This window comes from Musca domestica, unplaced genomic scaffold, assembly GCF_030504385.1.
Source record: "Musca domestica strain aabys unplaced genomic scaffold, Musca_domestica.polishedcontigs.V.1.1 1, whole genome shotgun sequence".
Taxonomy (NCBI): Eukaryota; Metazoa; Arthropoda; class Insecta; order Diptera; family Muscidae; genus Musca; species Musca domestica.
In genome coordinates, this window is record NW_026712114.1 from 42,229,281 (window position 1) to 42,250,846 (window position 21,566).

At 34.9% G+C, this 21,566-nt stretch overlaps 1 protein-coding gene across 1 annotated transcript in view; it reads right to left on the minus strand.

The window, feature by feature from the left end:
* The window catches only part of LOC101893475 (octopamine receptor Oamb), a 242,466-nt gene extending 227,763 nt beyond the window's left edge, over positions 1-14,703 (minus strand). Inside the window, exon 1 of the mRNA XM_020036170.2 lies at positions 14,542-14,703. The gene's annotated coding sequence lies outside the window, so the exon portion shown is untranslated. The remainder of the gene's footprint in view (positions 1-14,541) is intronic.
* Positions 14,704-21,566: the final 6,863 nt, after the last annotated feature.

Sequence of the window (21,566 nt, forward strand, 5' to 3'; positions counted from 1 at the left end):
TCACACGCTGCCCGAATGTTACTCTGTGGTATTTTGGCCCATTCCCGGCAAAGCGCTTGTTTGAGGTGATCGTCACTTTGCTATTTTTTAGTGCCAGCATTGCTTTCCAAAATACTCCAGACACAATAGTCCAACGGATTGGTATCCGAAGATTTTGGTGTTCAATGTGCGCTGGAAATGAAGCGAGGAACCTCATTTTGTAATCATTCTTTGGTTGCGCGTGCAGAGTGCCATGGTGCTGAGTCCTGTTGGAATGTCCAAGGTCTGCGGACAAAATGTTTGCATGCCCAAGGCTTTAATACACCCTCCAGAATATTTTCGCGATAATATTCGCCATTTATTCTGATGCCACGGTCGATTAATACAATTGGCTGTTATGGCGACCAACACCATCACCATGGCCGTCGCTTGAGTTCTGGTGGCCAACCGAAGGTGCACATTTACAGCTGACCTCTTTGGCAAGTAAACACGATCATTTTGTTTGTTTACAAACTGCTGGACAACGAATATTTTCTCATCGAAGCGGAGAAAACCAAATTCGACTGTTCACCACTTTCGGCCAAGCTAAGCAACTCTTTAGCTCTATTGAGTCTATTTTCTTTCTGATGCGGTGTAAGTTCTTGCACTTTTTGGAATTTCAATGGCTTTACCCCAAGATCATTAGACCCTCAGCCATATGGCTACAGAGGGTATATATCATTTGATACGGTGAAAACTTGCTTAGTCGAAATAACGGTTTTAGACCCTAGGTCTCTTTGGACCAAATCCGTTTCAGGACATTTGGAGTCAATCTAGCGATGTCCGTCCGTCCGTCTGTCTGTCTGTCTGACTGGTGCGCACGATAACTCTCGAAGGGAGTACCGGATTTGGTATAAGCTTGGTACATCGTAATATTTTCTGTCAAACTTAGATAGAGTTCGGAGATGGGGAATATCGGTCCACTCCTTCTGGTACCTCCCCCACAAAAAGTCGAAATTTTCAAAAAATACATTTTTTGCACAGAAAGAGAAACGATTACACGATTTTGCTCCAACTTTGCAAATCCTAATATTTTCGTCAGTGCTAAGTCAAGTGTGAAAATGGACAATATCGGTTCACTCTATCAAGTACCTCCCCCACAAAGGGTCAAAATTTTGAATAATTACAACTCTTATAAAGTGTGAGGTTAGAGTCCGATTGTCTTTAAATTGCACACATCCTAATATTTTTATTAACCCAAGGTTTGGTGTGAAGGTGGAATACGTCGGTCCACTCCTTCTGGTACCTCCCCCACAAAAGGTCGAAATTGCAAAAAAATATGTTTTCTGCACAGAAAGACAAAGGATAATCTGATTTTGCTCCAACTTTGCAAATCCTAATATTTGCGTCAGTGCAAAAATGGACAATGTCGGTCCACTCTATCAAGTACCTCCCCCACAAAGGGTCAAAATTTTGAATAATTACAAATCTTATAAAGTGTGAAGTAAGTGCCCGATAGTCTTCAAATTTCACACATCGCAGTATTTTTATTAACCCAAGGTCTGGTGTGAATGAGGAATACATCGGTCCACTCCTTCTGATACCTCCAACACAAAAGTCGACATTTTAAGAAAAAATAAATATAAAATATATTTTTTGCACAGAAAGAGAAACGATTACACGATTTTGCTCCAACTTTGCAAATCCTAATATTTGCGTAAGTTCTAGGTCAGGTGTGAAAATGGACAATATCGGTCCACTCCATCAAGTACCTCCACCACAAAGGGTCAAAATTTTGAATAATTTTAACTCTTATAAAATGTGATGTAAGGATCCAAATGTCTTAAAATTTCACACATCCCAATATTTTTATAAACCTAAGATCTGGTGTTAACATGGAATATATCGGTCCACTCCTTCTGGTACCTCCCCCACAAAATGTCGAAAATTTGAATACCCACGTAGCTCGTAAAACGCCAAATTAACATCCGATTCCATTTAGACTTGGCACATCTGAATATTTCTATCAACACAAGATCTGTTATAAAGATGGTATAGATCGAACATTTCATAGGGTTCGAATTTTTGAAAATAAAGTGAAATAAGCATCCAACTTTCTGCAAATTTCACACATACAAACATTTTTGCTAACACAAGATTTGTTGTGAAGTTTATATATATCTTCGAACCCCTTCGGGGAACTCATCCACATAGTGTCACAATTTTCAATAATTTTATCTGTCATAACTTTCGAAACAATTTAGCAATTCTTTACTAATTTCTATGCCCAAATATTTCTCTCAATAAGAAGCCTGATATGAACATGAAATTTATCGGAATTTATGATTTCACCTAAAATTGGATATAAGTACCCTTTCTTGTAATTTTGCCCAATATATCGCTCAATATTTTTTATTTGTATTAGATGAAGTATAAAAATGGAATATTTCGGTAGACTGTATCTGGTACCACACGCACATTTTAACAATTTCTAAAATTATTACATCATTCCTGCGGAACCAGCTTCATAGACGGTCAAACTTTTGAATAATCGTAACACTAGCCATAATATATTTAAATAATCTAACGTAGGCTGAGGACATATATCTGTCGGTAATACCGACTGATACTTTTTAACTTGTTTTTCAATATGTGCCGAATGGAATATTGCGATATGTTCAGCTCACGAGCCATTTTTCGGCCACTGCGACGTGGGTTTCGATCAAGAACAAGTAAAAAAGCTGTAAATTTGGCCTGGTCGAACTTTGAATACCCTCCACCATTTGGAACGAATTTGGTAATTTTGAAAAAAAAAATAAAATCCGTTAAAAATTCTTTTAAAATCTTAAAAACACCGAATGTACCTGTTATATTTGGATCTATACGACGACATGGACATGCATAGACAACTTTTGTCATAAGCCATTACAATATTTAAATGCGAAACTTGAAAAAAACGGTGAAGAATGTGTATAAAATCATCAAAATACCGAATATCAGAAGGTATCAATATTATGTGGGAGCTATACGAAGGCTTGGACCTGCACGGACAATTTTCTGTCATAGGCTGTAGTATCCATTACGAACTTCAAATACCAAATTTTCCGCTACATAATGACACATTGCAAAGAAAAGCGAAAAAACAGAGAATGTCAAAAATTACTTTTTTGTAAAAAAAATTTGGACCCTAGCCCCTAGTAGTTTGGCCTTGCTACAAACATTTGTTGTTGTTTAATGGATTGGAAATTTTAACGGAAATCAAAGCTGTTCTCAGTTATTAAATTATTAGAAAAATCCTAAAATCGTTTTTCTTTTTCACAAAAAAGTTCTGGTTCATTAACCCCACCAAATGCAATCGGGGTGACTATCCAAGTTTGTAGTACCTTTTCCGGTCCCAAGATATGAATTCTTATTTTTCTAGAATGACTATATCCCAATTACCATATTAATTTTCGAGAAGAACAGAACCTTTTAGCAATCTGTAACGTGATTACAAATAATCAATCTAAGTTAGGGCGGGTAGGGTACAATTATCTCAGCATCATTATTTGAGACCAAAATAACTGTAGGGACGATGGTATCCGTTATTGCATTAAAGGTTGAACTTCAGGGTTTCTTCACATTTTTCAGTCTCATACTAGATTTTTATGGTTTTTTTATTTAGCCCCCAAAAAAATAGTTTGGCTCTTGCTATTGATACCCGAATGATTTTCCGCCTTCTTAGCCTTTGGCTGAAGTGAACAATCAACTAATGTGTATAGCATTTAATTGTATGTAATCTTGGTTCTTCTTTCTCGCGTTTTCTTTGTTTACAGTTTAACTCTTATACACGTGCTGCAAAGTATTTCTTGGCTAATGAGGTGACGTCATCGGGCTAAAATATAGAAAATGATCATTAACAACAATGATTGCCGTTGGCCAAGTTGAGTAGATAAATTGTTTTTCTTAACCAGATTTAACCAGTACAGAAAGGACAAAAGTCGGACTGAGACGACTATATTATACCCTACACCATTGTGCACATTTAGAAGAGTGACCCGCAGTAAATAAACGTTTACATAGGGAATTTATGTGAGGTAGTTCATAGAAGATCGTTGTTACTGCTTTAGATTAAAATCGGATGGAACTATATCTCAATCTTAATAGCTTTCTCATAATTTTATGGATTTATTTTTATGCTGCATGTGACCTCTCGTGTTAAATATCATTGCTATGGGAACTATTGATATTTTTGAAACAAATTTGACATGGTTACTTTTAGTCTGAATTGGAATCAACAGGGAGATAAAAAAACTGCAACAAAGTCAATTGTCATAATTTTTACATTTTTTTTTTTTAAATTTATTGAATGAAAGCAAAAAATTTCGGAAAAACCGTCAAATTTAAGAACATGTTTAGATTTGTTCGAATTGGTCACCTTTGGGACGAATTATAGCCCTCAAACTCTGCTCGAATGTTGCTCTATGGTATTTTGGGCCCGGCGATGCGCTTGCTTGAGGTAATCGACACTTTGTTATTTTTTAGTGCCAACCTTGCTTCCCAAAATACTCCAGAAACAACAGTCCAAAAGATTGGTATCAGGAGATTTTGGTGGCCATTGTGCGCTGGAAATGAAGCGATGTGCTGAGTCCTGTTGGAATGTCTAAGATCTGTGGTCCTAATGTTTGCGTGCCCAAGGCACTAATACACCCTACAGCATATTTTCGCAATAATATTCGGCATTTATTCCACGGTCGATTAATGCGAACGGAGAGCGACCATCGGCTGTTATGACGGCACACACCATCACCATGGCCGGCGCTTGAGATCTAGTGGACAACCGAAGGTGGACATTTTCAGCTGACCTCTTTGGCAAGTTAACACGATCAATTTGTTTGTTTACACACTGCTAGACAACGATTGTTTTCTAATCGGAGAAAACCAAATTCAGCAGTTCACCACTTTCAACCGAAGCAACTATTTAGCTCGTTTGAGTCTATTTTCTTTCTGTTGCGGTGTAAGTTCTTGCACTTTTTGGAATTTTAATGGCTTAACCCCGAGCAAATTTTTCAATATTTGCCGAATGGAATATTGCGAAAAGTTCAGCTCACGAGCCATTTTTCGGTCACTGCGACGCGGGTTTCGATCATGTCGCTTCTTTACTTTTCGAACCATTTCTGCTAATGTTGCTGTTTTCTTCCGTCCGCTTCCTTGACGTCGAGCTACGCTTCTAGTATGACGATAACGAGCGATGGTACGAGACACAAAAGATTTATACACATTTAAATGCTGAAGTGCTCTAACGATAGCAACTTGTGGTTTTCCAGCCAAATATAAAGAAATCACATTAGCCCGCTTAAATTCCATCACGAATAACTTTTTTTCTAGAAAATTCTCACCAAAATGCTTTTGTACGCTTGTAAACAATATAATGAGCTGTCACTGGAATAATTTTAAAAGCTGTCGTACGAGTGGCTTAGAAATGACAGCAGTCTGAAGTTGGTTGCAGTTTTTTCATCTCACCCTATATCCACATATGAACGGATTACAACCATTTGCAATGTGCTTTGTTCTTGTGGAAAACAGAAGGGCTTTGTAAATTTTTATCACAACTGAACAATATATGCAGGATCGATTTATGGATGGGCAAACATGCATCAATTAAACCAGAAAGTGATTCTATGTATATCATCAAAAGAAACTATAGGTCTGTCTCATCCCTTTTGCCTGTTACAAACTAATGCACAAAGACATAATACCCTGTTCTGCAGTGATGTGTAGGGTAAAATAACAAAATTGACAACAATTTCATAAAACACTCATTCGTTTATATTCTATGCACAAGAATAGTAGCGAAACAATCATTTATCATTGAAAATGGTTTTGTTGTTTTTGAGATATTTCAAAACCGATTCGTGTGCGCTCAAGACAAATATTCGAAACTATTTTTTCACACCGTTTAACCCATTTTCTATTCTGTTCGATAATTCCTTTAATGCTTGCTTAGAATTTTGAACTTTGAACTTTGCTGTTAACTTGGACCGATCTCATTAATTATATACATAGGCATTTGTGGCGATTTTATTTGAATGCCCGGGGAAGTACCATTTTGACAAATGTAAATGATTTCACAATGAGAAAGCAAAAATGGTGAATGTTTAGAGATTTCCTGAGGAAGGTCAAAGTCCAATAGAATGACAGATTTTTTATACAATCCATCATACTATGGAAGGTATATTAACTTTGTTATTCCGTTTGTAACTCATCGAAATACTAATGCTGGACCCAACAAAGTATATATATTCTTGATCAGCGTAAAATTCTACCTTGATTTCCGTCTGTCTGTACGCCTGTCTGCCTGTTGTAATCACGCTATCTTTCGAATGAATTTTAATTTAGCACCAATATAACGGTATCTCCTAATATTCGGCATTTTGATGATTTCAACTATATTCAGTACCGCATATAAAAAACATACAGCATATAAAAAACATAAATCGATCTTGCACAATTTTTACAAACTGCCGCCAAAAAGAAAACTGTGCTAAAAGTGAGGATACATAAGCAGCTTGAAGTCTTCGCATGGTATATTTTGTAACAATCATAAAGGGATACCACTCGAATCCTGCAGTCGGTTTTCCTTATGATTTGACATTAACATACCTAGCCATGAGGCCAATCTGCTTATGTACCCACACTATAAGTTGGGTTGAGTCTCTTTTAAATTTCACCACACTAGGTAGCCGTAAATTTGCATAGGAATATTTTTTGCGAAATGCGTAAAAGCTCCGAAAAATATTTCAAGGTGACGAAATTGTAATTCCTTCCTTCCAATAGGAAATGCCATAAAACATCCATGTCAACAACGGGTTAATATAAAACGAGTAAAAAAGCAGTAAGTTCGGCCGGGCCGAACTTTGAATACCCTCCACCATTTGGGACGAATTAGAAAAATTTACAAAAAAATAAAATCCATTAAAAATTCTTTTAAAATCTTTAAAATATCTAATATAGGAAGGTGCCGATATGGGGGGATATACGGTATTGTGAACCTATAAAGACATATCTATGTCTGCGTGTAAAGTACTCACAAGGAAATCCTTGTGTGGATTTTCAGATAATTCCATTGGAAAAAGTGGCTAAAATCGTCAAAATACCGTTATTTCGAGGATATACGATATTGTGGACCTATATAGACAATTCCGTTTCAGGGGTAAAGTGCTCACAAAGAACTCCGTGTGTGAATTTTCAGACAATACGATTGGTAAATGTGGCTAAAATCATCAAAATACCGAATATCGCGGGGTATCGTTATATGGGGGATATAAGTTATCGTTCACCTATATAGAGAATTCTCTGTCGGGGGGTAAAGTGCTCACAAAGAACCCCTTGTGTACTAAGAACCCCTTGTGACCATTCCGTTGAAAAATATGGCTAAAAACATCAAAATACCGAATATCTGGGGTACCGTTATATGAGGGCTATACGATATCGTGGACCTATATAGATAATTCTCTGCCGAGGTATAAAGTAACCACAAGAAACTCCTTGTGTAGATTTTCAGACAATTCCGATGAAAATTGTGGGTAAAATCATAAAAATACCGAATATCGGGGGGTACAGTTATATGGGGGATATACGATATCGTGGACCTGTATAGACAATTCTTTTTGAGTGGGTAAAATGTCCACAAGGGACTCCTTTTGTGGATAATTCTCTGCCGAGGTATAAAGTACCCACAAGGAACTACTTGTGTGGATTTTCAGACAATTCCATTGAAAAATCATCAAAATACCGAATATCGGGGTTACCGTTATATGGGGGCTATACGATATCGTGGACCGACATAGCCCATCTTCGAACTTAACCTGGCTGCAGACAAAAGAGAGATCTGTGCAAATTTTTAGCTTCCTATCTTAATTCGTTTAGACTGTAGCGTGATTACAACAGATGGACAGACGGACGGACAGGGCTAAATCGTCTTAGAATTTTACGATGATCAAGAATATATATATACTTTGTTGGGTCTAAAATGATTATTTCGATGAGTTACAAACGGAATGACGAACTTAATATACCCTCCATACTTTTTTTTGGTGGAGGGTATAACAACAAACAAGAACAATATGTTCATTATTTGTCAGCTATGACTTCGCCATGACAATGTGTCAAAACGTGAGTTTCTGTGAAATAAAAATATGAACAAAATAAAAATTGCACAAATAACAACAATAACAACAAAACGCACATATACACAAATGAAACGAATAATTTTCTACCAATAAACAAAAAACAGACAAAAACAAATTAATTTAGTGTTAAACTTGAACAAATTGACAATTGGATTTGTATGGAAGCATTTATTTGCCAACTGCATAATAATTCTAGGTGTCAAAGTGTTCGTTTGCACAAATATATCTGTGTGTGTATGTGCGCCAGTTCATGTGTAGAATTCGGCAAGCAGACAAAATTTCGAGAAATTAATTGGAATTTTTTAAAGATTTCCTGCAAATTGGATATAATTTAAACCAGTAAGGAAAGCTCAAAAGTCGGGCGGGGCCGACTATATGATACCCTACACCACTATGCATATTTAGTAGAGCTCTCATAAAAAGGTTTATACAGAGCATTTCAGAGCTCTATGAGATATTTGGTACAAAATCAAAATCTATCTAATTCTATCGTGCATTTTACGAACTATAGCTATATCTGAACCGATTTTCACCAAGTTTGATGTATTTGATTCTAGGCTGAATTCGGTCAGATTTGCCAAAACCCAGGACATTTGGGCTGATATTGGACATTTGGTGCGCAATCAACACGAAATTGGATGAAGATATATATAGGAGGTATATCTAAATCTGAACCGATATTTGTAAAACTGAAAAAGAAGATATTTCTTGGCTGCATCTGATACCAAATATTATTCTTGTATCGTACATTTTTCGAATTTGAGGGACTTAAAGTACAAATCGGATGAAAGGTATATATAGGAGCTATAGCTGTATCCGACCGATTTACACTAAATTTGATGTACCAATTTTTATAAAATCAAAATCGACTATTTTTGGGCTTTATCTGATATCTGGTACCAAATATCATTCCTGTGAAGAGTATATTACGAATGTAAGGGACTTAAAGAGCAAATCGGATGAAACATATATATGGAGCTAGAGCTATATCTGAACCGATTTTTACTAAAATGTGTGTACTTGCCTATAGGCTGGTTTCGGTCGGATTTGCCAAAATTCATGCCATTTGGGCTGATATTGGCCATTTGGTGCACAATTAACACGAAATCGGATGAAGATATATATGGGAGGCATATCCAAATCGGAACAGATTTTAATAAAATTAAAATCAACTATTTTTGGGCTTTATCTAATAACTAGTACCAAATATCATTTCTGTGGAGTGCATATTACGTATGTGAGGGATTTAAAAACGAAATCGGATGAAACATATATATGGGAGCTATAGCTATATCTGAACCGATTTTTACTAAAATTGGTGTACTTGCTTCTAAGCTGGTTTCGGTCGGATTTGCCAAAATTGATGCTATTACGGCCATTTGGTGGTCAATAACCCGAAATCGGATGAAGATATATATGGGAGCTATATCCAAATCTGAACCGATTTCGATAAAATTTAAAACAGCTATTCCTGTGCTCCATCTAATACCTGGTACCAAATATCACGGTTATGGAGTGAACATTACGAATGTAAGGGACTAAAACACTAAATCGGATGAAACATATATATGGTTGCTATATCTATGAACCGATTTTCACTAAATTTGATATACTTGCTTCTAGGCTGAATTTGGTCCGATGTACTAAAATTCAGTCCATTTGGACTTATATCGGCCATTTGGTGCACAATTAACCCGAAATCGGATGAAGATATATATGGGAGCTATATCCAAATCTGAACCGATTTCGATAAAATTACAAACAGCTATTTCTGGGCTGTACCTTATATCTGGTACCAAATATCACGGTTGTGGAGTGAACATTACGAATGTATGGGACTAAAACACTAAATCGGATGAAACATATATATGCTTGCTATATCTATATCTGAACCGATTTTCACTAAATTTGATATACTTGCTTCAAGGCTGAATTTGGTCCGATGAACTAAAATTCAGTCCATTTGGAGCACAATTAACCCGAAATCGGATGAAGATATATATGGGAGCTATATCCAAATCTGAACCGATTTTCTCCAAATTTGTTGTATTTACTTTAAGGCTAATCTCGGTCACATGTGCCAAAATTCGGGCCATTTGGGCTGATATTGGCCATTTGGTGGTCAATTAACCCGAAATCGGATGAAGATATATATGGGAGCTATATCCAAATCTGAACCGATTTCGATAAAATTACAAACAGCTATTTCTGGGCTGTACCTTATATCTGGTACCAAATATCACGGTTGTGGAAAGAACATTACGAATGTAAGGGACTAAAACACTAAATCGGATGAAACATATATATGCTTGCTATATCTATATCTGAACCGATTTTAACTAAATTTGATATACTTGCTTCTAGGCTGAATTTGGTCCGATGTACTAAAATTCAGTCCATTTGGGCTGATATTGGCCATTTGGAGCACAATTAACCCGAAATCGGATGAATATATATATGGGAGCTATATCCAAATCTGAACCGATTTTCTCTAAATTTGTTGTATTTACTTTAAGGCTAATCTCGGTCACATGTGCCAAAATTCGGGCCATTAGGGCTGATATTGGCCATTTGGTGGTCAATTAACCCGAAATCGGATGAATATATATATGGGAGCTATATCCAAATCTGAACCGATTTCGATAAAATTTAAAACAGCTATTTCTGTGCTCCATCTAATACCTGGTACCAAATATCACGGTTGTGGAGTGCATAGTAGGAATGTGAGGGACTTTAAGATCAAATCGGATGAAAAATATATATGGGAGCTATAGCTATATCTGAACCGATTTTCTCAAATTTTGATATACTTGCTTCTAGGCTGAAGTCGGTTGGGTGTGCCAAAATTCAGGTAATTTGGACTGATAGTTGACATTTGGTGCTCATTTAACCCGAAATCGGATGAAGATATATATGGGAGCTATATCTAAATTTGATCCGATTCTCACCAATTTCAATAGGGTTCGTCCTTGGGACAAAAAAATATTGTTTGGAAAATTTCAACTCAATCGGATAATAAATGCGACCTGCATTTTGTTCACAAGAATACATGGACAGACGGACGGACGGACGGACGGACGGACGGACGGACAGACGGACGGACATGCATAAATCGACTCAGAAAGTGATTCTATGAAGGTTCTCAAAAGTAACTATGGGTCTATCTCGTTTCCTTCTCCATGTTACAAACAAATGCACAAAGACATAATACCCTTACCACTATGTGGTGTAGGGTATAAAAAGTCTTCACGATTGTCATATGAAGCATTGGGAAATAGAACTATTAAATTTAAATCCATTTAGACCATGTAGACCAAGGCCTACATAATGTCGGACAGGAAGACTATTTTTGACAAATATTGAAGCGAAAAATAGTAGTTTTTACGCCAGAGTGATTTTATTTTAAATCACAATATTTATTTTGACAGCAAACTTAGTTATCAGATGGGCTTACTGAGCGACCTCTATCCCACACCCAATGGCACATTTTGTGGCATTTTGCACTTTTCGTACCTTCATAGTACACATTTCTGAAACCACCTCCATATCTTAAGCACAGACACTAACGGTGACATTTATATCATATTTACGGATTTAAGCTCTATTCCTTAACCCAATACCAAATTTAGTACTTATAGGACACATTTCGCCAATTGTGAAACACAGATACCATCAGTAATATAAATATCAAATTTAAGAAATCTATCCCTATCCCCTCACCCAATCCCAAATATAATACCATTCGGTATTTTCCGTATATACATATTTCCGAAACCACCTTCATATGTCCTGGGTACACATGAACAGCGATTTTAATACCAAATTTAAGATTTCAAGCACTATCCGTTCACAACATGCAAATGTACCAAATAATGTAACATTTAGTGTTTTTTGTAAATTTGTTATACACATATCCAAACCACCTCTTTATTACAAACCCACCACTAACAGGAAACACAATACAAAATTTCAAAATTCCAGCTTCATTGATTCAAAATAAATCAAACTGTTCCAAATTTTAATAGCATTTGGTAGAGTTCGCAGACTGAGTATAAATTTCCAAACCCACCTTCATATATCAAATTTATTTTCCAACCTTGTTTCTTACAGCGAATTTCAAGTTTTTACCTCCATCCGTTCTCATAATGCCAAATGGTACTATTTTAGAAGTTTAGTCACATTTTAAAGTACGAATTTCCAAAAACCCTTTGTACAGGGTGAGATGGAAAAATTGTAACCAACTTCAGGCTGCTGTAATTTCTAAGTCACTCGTCCGACAGCTGTTAAAATTATTCCAGTGACAGCTCGTTATATTGTTTACAAGCGTACAAAAGCATTTGGTGAGAATTTTACAGAAAAACAAGTAAAAAAGCAGTAAGTTCGGCCGGGCCGAACTTTGAATACCCTCCACCATTTAGACCGAATTTGAAAATTTTCGATAAAGATAACATTCGCCAAAAATTATGTTAACATTTTAAAAATACCGAATACAGCCGTTATATTAGGGCCTGTACGACGTGCACCTACATAGGCATTGTTTGTCACAAGCCATTACCATATTCAAATTCGAAACTTGAAATAAACGGTGAATAATGTAGCCAAAATCATCAAAATACCGTACATAGGGAGGTACCGTTATATAGGAGCTATACGAAGACCTGGACCTGCATAGAAAATTTTCTATCACAGGCTGTAGCTTCCATTACGAACTTCAAATACGACATCTCAAACAATTTCGGTGAGTATTGTACCTAAAATCATCAAAGTACGGAATATAAAGAGGTACTGATATATGGGTCCTATACGAAGACCTAGACCTGCATAGGCAATTTTCTGTCACGGACTGTAGATCCCATTACGAACTCTAAATACGTAATTTGAAAATAATACGGTGAATATTGACGCTAAAATCATCAAAATACCGAATATTGGGAGGTACTATTATATAGGGGCTATACGAAGACGTGGACCTACATAGATTATTTTCTGTCATAGGCTGTAGTATCCATTACGAACTTCAAATACCAAATTTGAAACAGTTCCGGTGAATAATGTCGCTAAAATCATCAAAATACCGAATATTGGGAGGTACCGTTATATGTGGGCTATACGAAAACGTGAACCTACATTTACGAACTTAACCTGCCTACGTACTAGGAAGTAGACGGAGAGGAACAGCAACATCAGCAGAAATGGTTCGAAAAGTAAAGAAGTTACGTGAGCGAAACCCTCGTCGCAGTGGCCGAAAAATGGCTCGTGAGCTAAACATATCGCAATATTCCATTCGGCAAATATTGAAAAATGAGCTCGGGGTAAAGCCATTGAAATTCTAAAATGTGCAAGAACTTACACCGCAACAGAAAGAAAATAGACTCAAAAGAGCTAAAGAGTTGCTTCGCTTGGCCGAAAATTGTGAACTGCCGAATTTGGTTTTCTTCGATGAGAAAACATTCGCTGTACAGCAGTTTGTAAACAAACAAAATGATCGTTTTTACTTGCCAAAGAGGTCAGCTAAAAATGTGCATCTTCGGTTGGAAACTAGCGCTGGCCATGTTGATGGTGTGGGCCGCCATAACAGCCGATATTCGCCTTCCGCTCGTATTAATCGACTGTGGTATCAGAATAAATGCCGATTATTATCGCGAAAATATTCTGGAGGACGTATTAAAGCCTTGGGCATCCAAACATTTTGATCGCACACCTTGGACATTCAAACAGGACTCAGCACCATCGTGTTCAGTATGCGCCACCCAAGAATGGTTACAAAATGAGGTTCCTCGCTTCATTTCCAGAGCACAATGGCCACCAAAATCTTCGGATACCAATCCGTAGTATAGGTCTGCAATTCTAAAATATATCTACCAGATGTTATTTGCATTTTGTGCAGTGTAATGGTATGATCCAATATCTTGAAAATGTCAAAAATGTTCAATGGAATAGCTTCAGTGTCGCCTTACATTGTGTGTTTTTAATGGGAAATTTATAAATCCCATTTACTTCATTGTAGAGGATAAAGAATAAAGTCCTGTCCGAAAAGACCGAATTACAATTTTCACACCCCTTCGCTACGGTAGGTATAATCCATGTTTATAAGTGAGACATCTGAAATGTACTAGATAGCGTAATACGCATATGATAACAAATATCTCTTAGAATGCACTATTTTGGATGCAAGCTAAATGTATTAAAATTTAGGAATGAACCGAAAAATATTTGTTCCGCCACCACAATAATACAATAATTCACAACAAGTTTTCTTTGGATCAAAGGAAGCTTTGATTACAAATTCTAAGCACAAAAAATTGACTTGACGACGTACATGTTCAACAACGTAACATAAATCTTTCAAATTTCTTCGAAATATTTTTCTATAATTTTTATACTATTTAAAATATTTTTGAATCAATTTTACCTAATATGAGTTATTCCGTTAGAAAGTATTGGTTGTTCAGCTGTTTTTAAAGTTAAGAAACATACACTTTTCATACATAATATATTTGTACAGCAATTAGTTTGAGTAATTGTACACAATTTTATTTATTATTTTTAATTAATAATTAATTGTTTTATATTTTTGCAATAAAATTCTATATGATTTATTCAATAGCATAAATATTTTTAATATAATTTAAATATATATATTTTTTAATTTTTGTAATTATTGTTTAAAACACAGATCACACACAAATATTTTATTGATTTAATTTAATATTTTATTTTCATTTTCAAATAATTATATAATTTTGTAAAACTTATTATTTTTATATATTTTTATTTAATATTTTAATAATAAACTATTTAATTTATGTAGTATTTTGTACAATATATATATATTTTTTTTTTCAATAATTTCAATGTAATTTTAAATTTTATTTCCAAATAATTTCAATTTTTATTTCAATATAAATTTCAATTCCACAATATTTAATAAATCACTATATTTCGTTTATATAATTTGCCGTTACTACAAATTTTCACTTTCACAAACAAGGCTTGAAATTTGAAACCTAACTTTATTTGCATGAATTTTTACTTAAAGTATTTAATTTTTTATTTGTTATTTAATATTTTCATTTCATTTTATTGTATGTTGTTACTATATAACATCCAATATTCCACACACCACACACACACAAACACTGTATTGAACAAGTTTCTTTGTACGGTATTCGGTGCGAAAAGTTCCGATTTCATTGAACTTAGTGGCACGAAGAGCCCACATAGACTAACTAAGAATGTTAGGAACACGCGTTTTGTAACGGTATGCCCGACGATGAAGTAGTGTCAATTTGATATTTTTCCAATGGCTTTTGAACTTCAAACTTGTTTTCGTATGACACCAACATTCAGTTGCAACATCGAACCTATATCCTTCCGTTTCCTTTCGACAAAATACCTCGTGATACACTGACACACATTAAATGCTGTGCTTGTGTGTGTTTACGACTCTTTCACTTTTCTTTATGTTACCAACACTTACACACACACACTGAGAGAGACACACGTAAACTTTCATTACGTAGCTATTTTTTAAAACACGCGCTTCTTTTCTTGTGGAGCTAAACAACAAGCAGCAGATAACCGTTTAGTCGGCATTTTCAACACAAACTGATTTTCCAATTTCCATGTGCTTGTCGTAGTGCTTGCTGGCTGGCGCGGAGCGTTAAGCCCAATGCAAGTTGTGTTTTTACTGGTCAACAAAATGACAACGACGAGTCGTAAGCCCACGAAAAACATCGAACAACAAAAATGTTTTTTTTTTCAGTTTGTGGACCCCATTGCAATTCCCCTTTTGCCATGGTTTTTCATAGAACTTTTCTCAGTTGAGTGTGTGTTGCCCCTTCAAAAAAAAGCTCCGTTCCACATAGCATCCACACAAAGGTAATATTTTTTTTTTGGTCGTATGACTGTCGGTTTCGATAAATGAATTTTAAGTTGACAAAAACATATGTGGGCTGCGGTTGTCTTTTCTGTTGGTGTTGTTGCTGTTTTTGTTGCTTCTTTTAAGGTGGTTTTTGCAAAGCAAAACATTTGGAAATTCTTTATTAAAAGTTCTAGGAAAAAAAAGAACTGTTGCAATGTTGGATCGCACAAAATATTCATGTGGGCTAAAATTTCTAAAAACACAAAATGCAATGTCAAGAATTTTTGCAAAGTTCCAACAAAAAGTTTATAAGAAAATATGAAAATAGTGCGTTTTTCCTTTCCAAGGCATATGCAACAATTAAAGCCGGTATTAAAATAAATAATTTAAGAAATTTACTACGTATTTTATGAAATAAGCGGATGATAAAATGTTCATTCTAAGAAGCAACTTTACTGAAAAATGGGAAATATTTACACATGAGTTTGATGTTAGTTTTCGACCAGTTTACCATTTACTTTCTTTAAAAAGGTCTAAATTAAAATAAATAAAAAAATATTTGAAAAATGCAGTAATGGCTGATTATTTAGCCATATAACTAAGAGTTTATCGTAATAATAGAAAACGGACCATACATATCCTAGTTTAAAGTGCTGTTGGTGTATTGGGTGAAGTTGGTGTTACCCAAATAAATGGTATAAAGAGCTTTTTTTGGAAACCCAATATATGAAGTACCAAATGTTCCCGTGTTACCATGATACGAACTTTAATAGCTGGGATTTGAAAATTTTTAAATTCGAATTTTTTGCTCTCAAGACGTTAAACGCTCACAAATATTAGATTGCTAATTCTAATAAAAATACATATGACGGAAACTTTATCTGTCGCAGAGTGGGGAGCGATTCCCAAAAACAGGGATTATTTCAGGGAAGCATTTTATCGCTCTGAAATTTTGCTCAGACATTTATACTACGCCTAGTATGTTTGGTATTAAAAATGGGACCTATCGATCCACGTTTCGGTAAGGACCGTTATTTCCTGATTTTCGATGTTTTGAATGTTTTGACCACAATTTTAAACCAAATCATGGGTTACTTGACATTTAAAGTACTGAGTAGGTATAATACCTCCATGCTAAATCTTTTCAATATTACGCCCCATATAACCACCTAATCTTCGGTATTTTGAAGGTTTCAGCCATAATTAAAATTGGCAACAATTGGTTTAAAAATCCAATCATGAGTAGCTTGACATTTTGAGTTCTTAGCTGACAAAATCACTCCACGCTAAATTTTGTGAAGATAAATCTACTATTGTGTATGGACCATGTACAACGGCACTTCCAAATTTTAGGTATTTTGATAATTTCTCTCTGCAAAATTTTGTGATGGTAAGTCCACTACTTTATCGGCCTTACAAAATGGTACTTCCTAATTTTATTATATAATTATTTGGATTTTTTTCTCGGTGGATAAAAACTAAAAAAATTGCCAATATAAAACCACCCATAACATAGATCACTTTAAGGCCCAATGGGGTTACATCAAAATCAGAGATAAATTCAGAGGAAGCTTTTCATTGCTCCCATTTTTTTTTCTTTAATGTTCATATCAGCAAAAAAACTAAAATAAGGCAGAAAAAATAATTTATTTTTTGAAATAAGCGGGTTTTTCAAAAAATAAAATCTGAAGAAAAAATACCACATATTTTTATGAGTGAGGAATAATAACAAAAACAATATTTATGTAGAAAATAGGCTGGCAATTAAACCCTCCTATCTGAAACAGATCAAAAACATTATCATTATATTAAAAAAATAAAAAAAATAATCTCATTGTCTTAAATTCTCTCTCATTGTCTTAAATTTGATCATCAGTCAAAAATGAAAGTGAAGCAAGTAACCTCACCAAGGTGTTTTAAGAGATTTAATTATTTGTATATAGTTTAGAATAGGATGAAAACGCAAGAGAAACTTATTTAAAAAGAACAACAAAAACAAAAAAAAAAACAGTAAAGAAAGTCTTATATTCGGGCGGGGCCCACTTTATGATACCCTACACCACTTTGCTAATTTAGTAGAGTTTTTATGGGAAAATTTAATCATACACGCTATGATTATAATTATAAGTTAAAGTTCAAAGGACTAAATATGCCGAAGCATTTTTATCTTTTAAATTCGGACTTTTATTGCCCATTTGGTGCACAATTAATTTGAAATCGGATAAAAATATAAATGGGGCTATATCCAAATCGGAACCGATCTCGATAAAATTTGGCAAAGATATTTCTGAGCTGTATTTGATATATTTACCTGAATATCGTTGCACTCCGTAGCATATTACGGTTGTGGGTAACAAATACAACAAATCGGATGAACAATATATATGGGAGCTATAGCTATATCTGAACCGATCTTCACCAAATTTGGCATACTACCTTCTAGACTCAATTCTCAAACTCAACTCAGAAAGTGATTCTATGCAGATCATCAAAAGAAACTATGGGTCTATATCGTTTCCTTTTGCCTGTTACAAACAAATGCACAAAGACATAATACCCTGACCACCTTGTGGTGTAGGGTATAAACATTTATTCCAAAAGACAAATTTCTGTTTTTCATTCAATCTCCGTTTTTTTTGTGATTTCACATCTCTGTGCGTCGCAGCGATTGGGTTAAACGCCCAAATGCAGAAAATTGTCGCCATGTGACCACGTTTTGATATAAGCATTCTAAATACTTCAGAGGAGAGAATAGTCTTTTCGAATATTTTATTCAAGGACTTCAGGAAAGTATTTATCCCTTACTTGAAAACCAATTGGCACCATTTATTGCACTTTTCTCAATTAAGTACGAATTTTCAAGTCATTATCTCAATTCTATCGTCACACACTGTAATTCTTAAACTAAAATTCATAATCAAAGTCCTATTTCTAAATTTTATACCGAATTTTGTAAAATTTCGTTTTTTTTCGTACATTATAAGAACGCATATCCAAAATCGAGTAGAAATCGCTAAGAAAATCGAGTAGAAATATGACAAAAACAGGAATAAGTTTTATTTATTTTTTTTATACCCTACACCACAAGGTGGACAGGGTATTATGTCTTTGTGCATTTGTTTGTAACAGGCAAAAGGAAACGAAATAGACCCATAGTTCCTTTTGATGATCTGCATCAATCACATTCTGAGTCGACATGTCCGTCCGTCTGTTCATGTATTTTTGTAAACAAAGTACAGGTCGCATTTATTGCCCGATCCAGAAGAAATTTTGCACAGATCATTTGTTTGGCCCAAGGACGAACCCTATTGAAATTGGAGATAATCGGTCAAAATGAAGATATAGCTCTCATATATATCTTCGTCCGATTTGCCTTTTATTGTGCACCAAACGTGTAATATCAGCCCGAATAGTATGGAATTTTGCACATACAACCAAATTAGGCCTGAAAATAAGTATGCCAAATTTGAAATCGGTTCAGACATAGCTATAGCTCCTATATATATTGTTTATCCGATTTGTTATTTTTGTACTCCGCAGCAGTAATATGCACTCTGTAACAACAATATTTGGGAAAATCTATCAAATACAGCTCAGAAATACCTTTGCTAAATTTTATGGAGATCGGTTTAGATTTGGATATAGCTCCCATATATAACTTCGTCCGATTTACCTTTTATTGTGCACCAAACGTCTAATAATTGCCCAATGGGCGAATTGAGTCTAGAAGCTAGTATGTCAAATTTGGTGAAGATCGGTTCAGATATAGCTATAGCTTCCATATATATTGTTCATCCGATTTGTTATATTTGTTACCCACAACCGTAATATGCACTGCGTAACAACGATATTCTGGGAAATATATCAAATACAGCTCAGAAATATCTTTGCCAAAGTTTATCGAGATCGGTCCAGATTTGGATATAGCTCCCATATATATTTTTATACGATTTTAAATTATTTGTGCACCAAATGGGCAACACAAGTCCGAATTTAAAACATGCAAATGCTTCGGCATATTTAGTCCTTTGAACATTAAATTATAATTATAATCATAGCTTGTATGATTGAATTCTCCCATAAAAACTTTTAATTGTTACGTGGAGCTCTACTAAATTACAAAGTGGTGTAGGGTATCATAAAGTCGGCCCCGCCCGACTTTAAGACTTTCTTTACTGTTTTTTTTTTATTTTTATCATATTTTTTTATCTCATGTGATTTTTTCGATTTGACATACAATTTTCACTGTGAGTTGTGGGTATAATATAAAGGTCGCAATTATCTTCCCATCATCCCGACATTTTGGATGGGGGTATGATTAAGGTTAGAATTAAAGCCTATTGTTTTTAAAAATGTACACTTAAGCATTCAAATGGACCAAAACATTTAGATTTTTTATATTTTTTCGTGATTATAGAGACTATAGGTCACAATTGAAAACCAATCGATACGGAATTGCATGAGAAGAGAGTAAAGGACAGGGAAGAAGTATAGCATTTTGGATAACCATTGGATTATGTTTATCTGTAAAATGGAGAAAAACTTTCGTGTGAAATTTTTTTGAATGCCTAACAACACAAGTGGGCCTAAATATTGAGCAAATGGCTGAGTCTAAAAGCTAAGGGTAACATCAGGACAATGCTCTATTACCTCATTTGAAAAACGAAATCTTCCAAAATAGATTTTGACATAAGGGGTCTTCCAAAATTTTGTAGTGTTATAGGTTATTACATGGTCGAACCGGCACGACTATGGCATTTGCTTACTTGTTTACAATTTCAAAACGTCCAGATATTTTTGCAAATGTTGCAAGCATAGAAAAGGAAAATATCGGCAAATTTTATATGTTTAAAATTAAAAAAAAATTTTTGGTCTATATAAGAGTAAGTGTAAAAAGTGTCGGCTCACTCGTTTTAGCACCTCCCCCACAAGGGTTCAAAAATTTCATAACAAATCATACGAATATCTGCCATAAAACGAATCGATTACCCGGTAAGTTCAAGTTTTGCACTTGGCAATATTTACATCAGACATAGGTCCCCCTACAATTTCTGACATGAATATAGGTTGGACTACTTCTTCTGCAAAGTCTCTATTACAAGGATGTATGCTTAAATGCATTTCAAAAGCATTTCGGGTAGCCAAAATAGTCAAAACCTATTTTTTCATGTAAAATGTACAAAAAATTTCAAAAACATAGCCGTTTCGTAGGATTCGAACTCTCGCCCTGCTTTTGTGTATTTGTATATACTATATGTAGACAGACAATCACACATCACTCCATGACCGTGGGACGGAATAACTGTAGCCTAAAACAATTTGCTGGGAAAAATTCTGTCTTTACTTAAACCCAATCTTAAATCCATAGTTTTATTCATCATGTTCTCTTCAGTCGTACATGACCTTTCAGTTTTTTTTTTGTTTTGTTTTTATTTGGTGTCAAACAAAATCAATTTTCATTTTCTATGTGAAAATTCATCATTTCGTATTTGTTTAATTTTCTATTCGGCCTCACAGCACACCCGTCCGTCCTTTCAAGTCACGTGTATTGTAAATGTTGTCGATTTCGATTT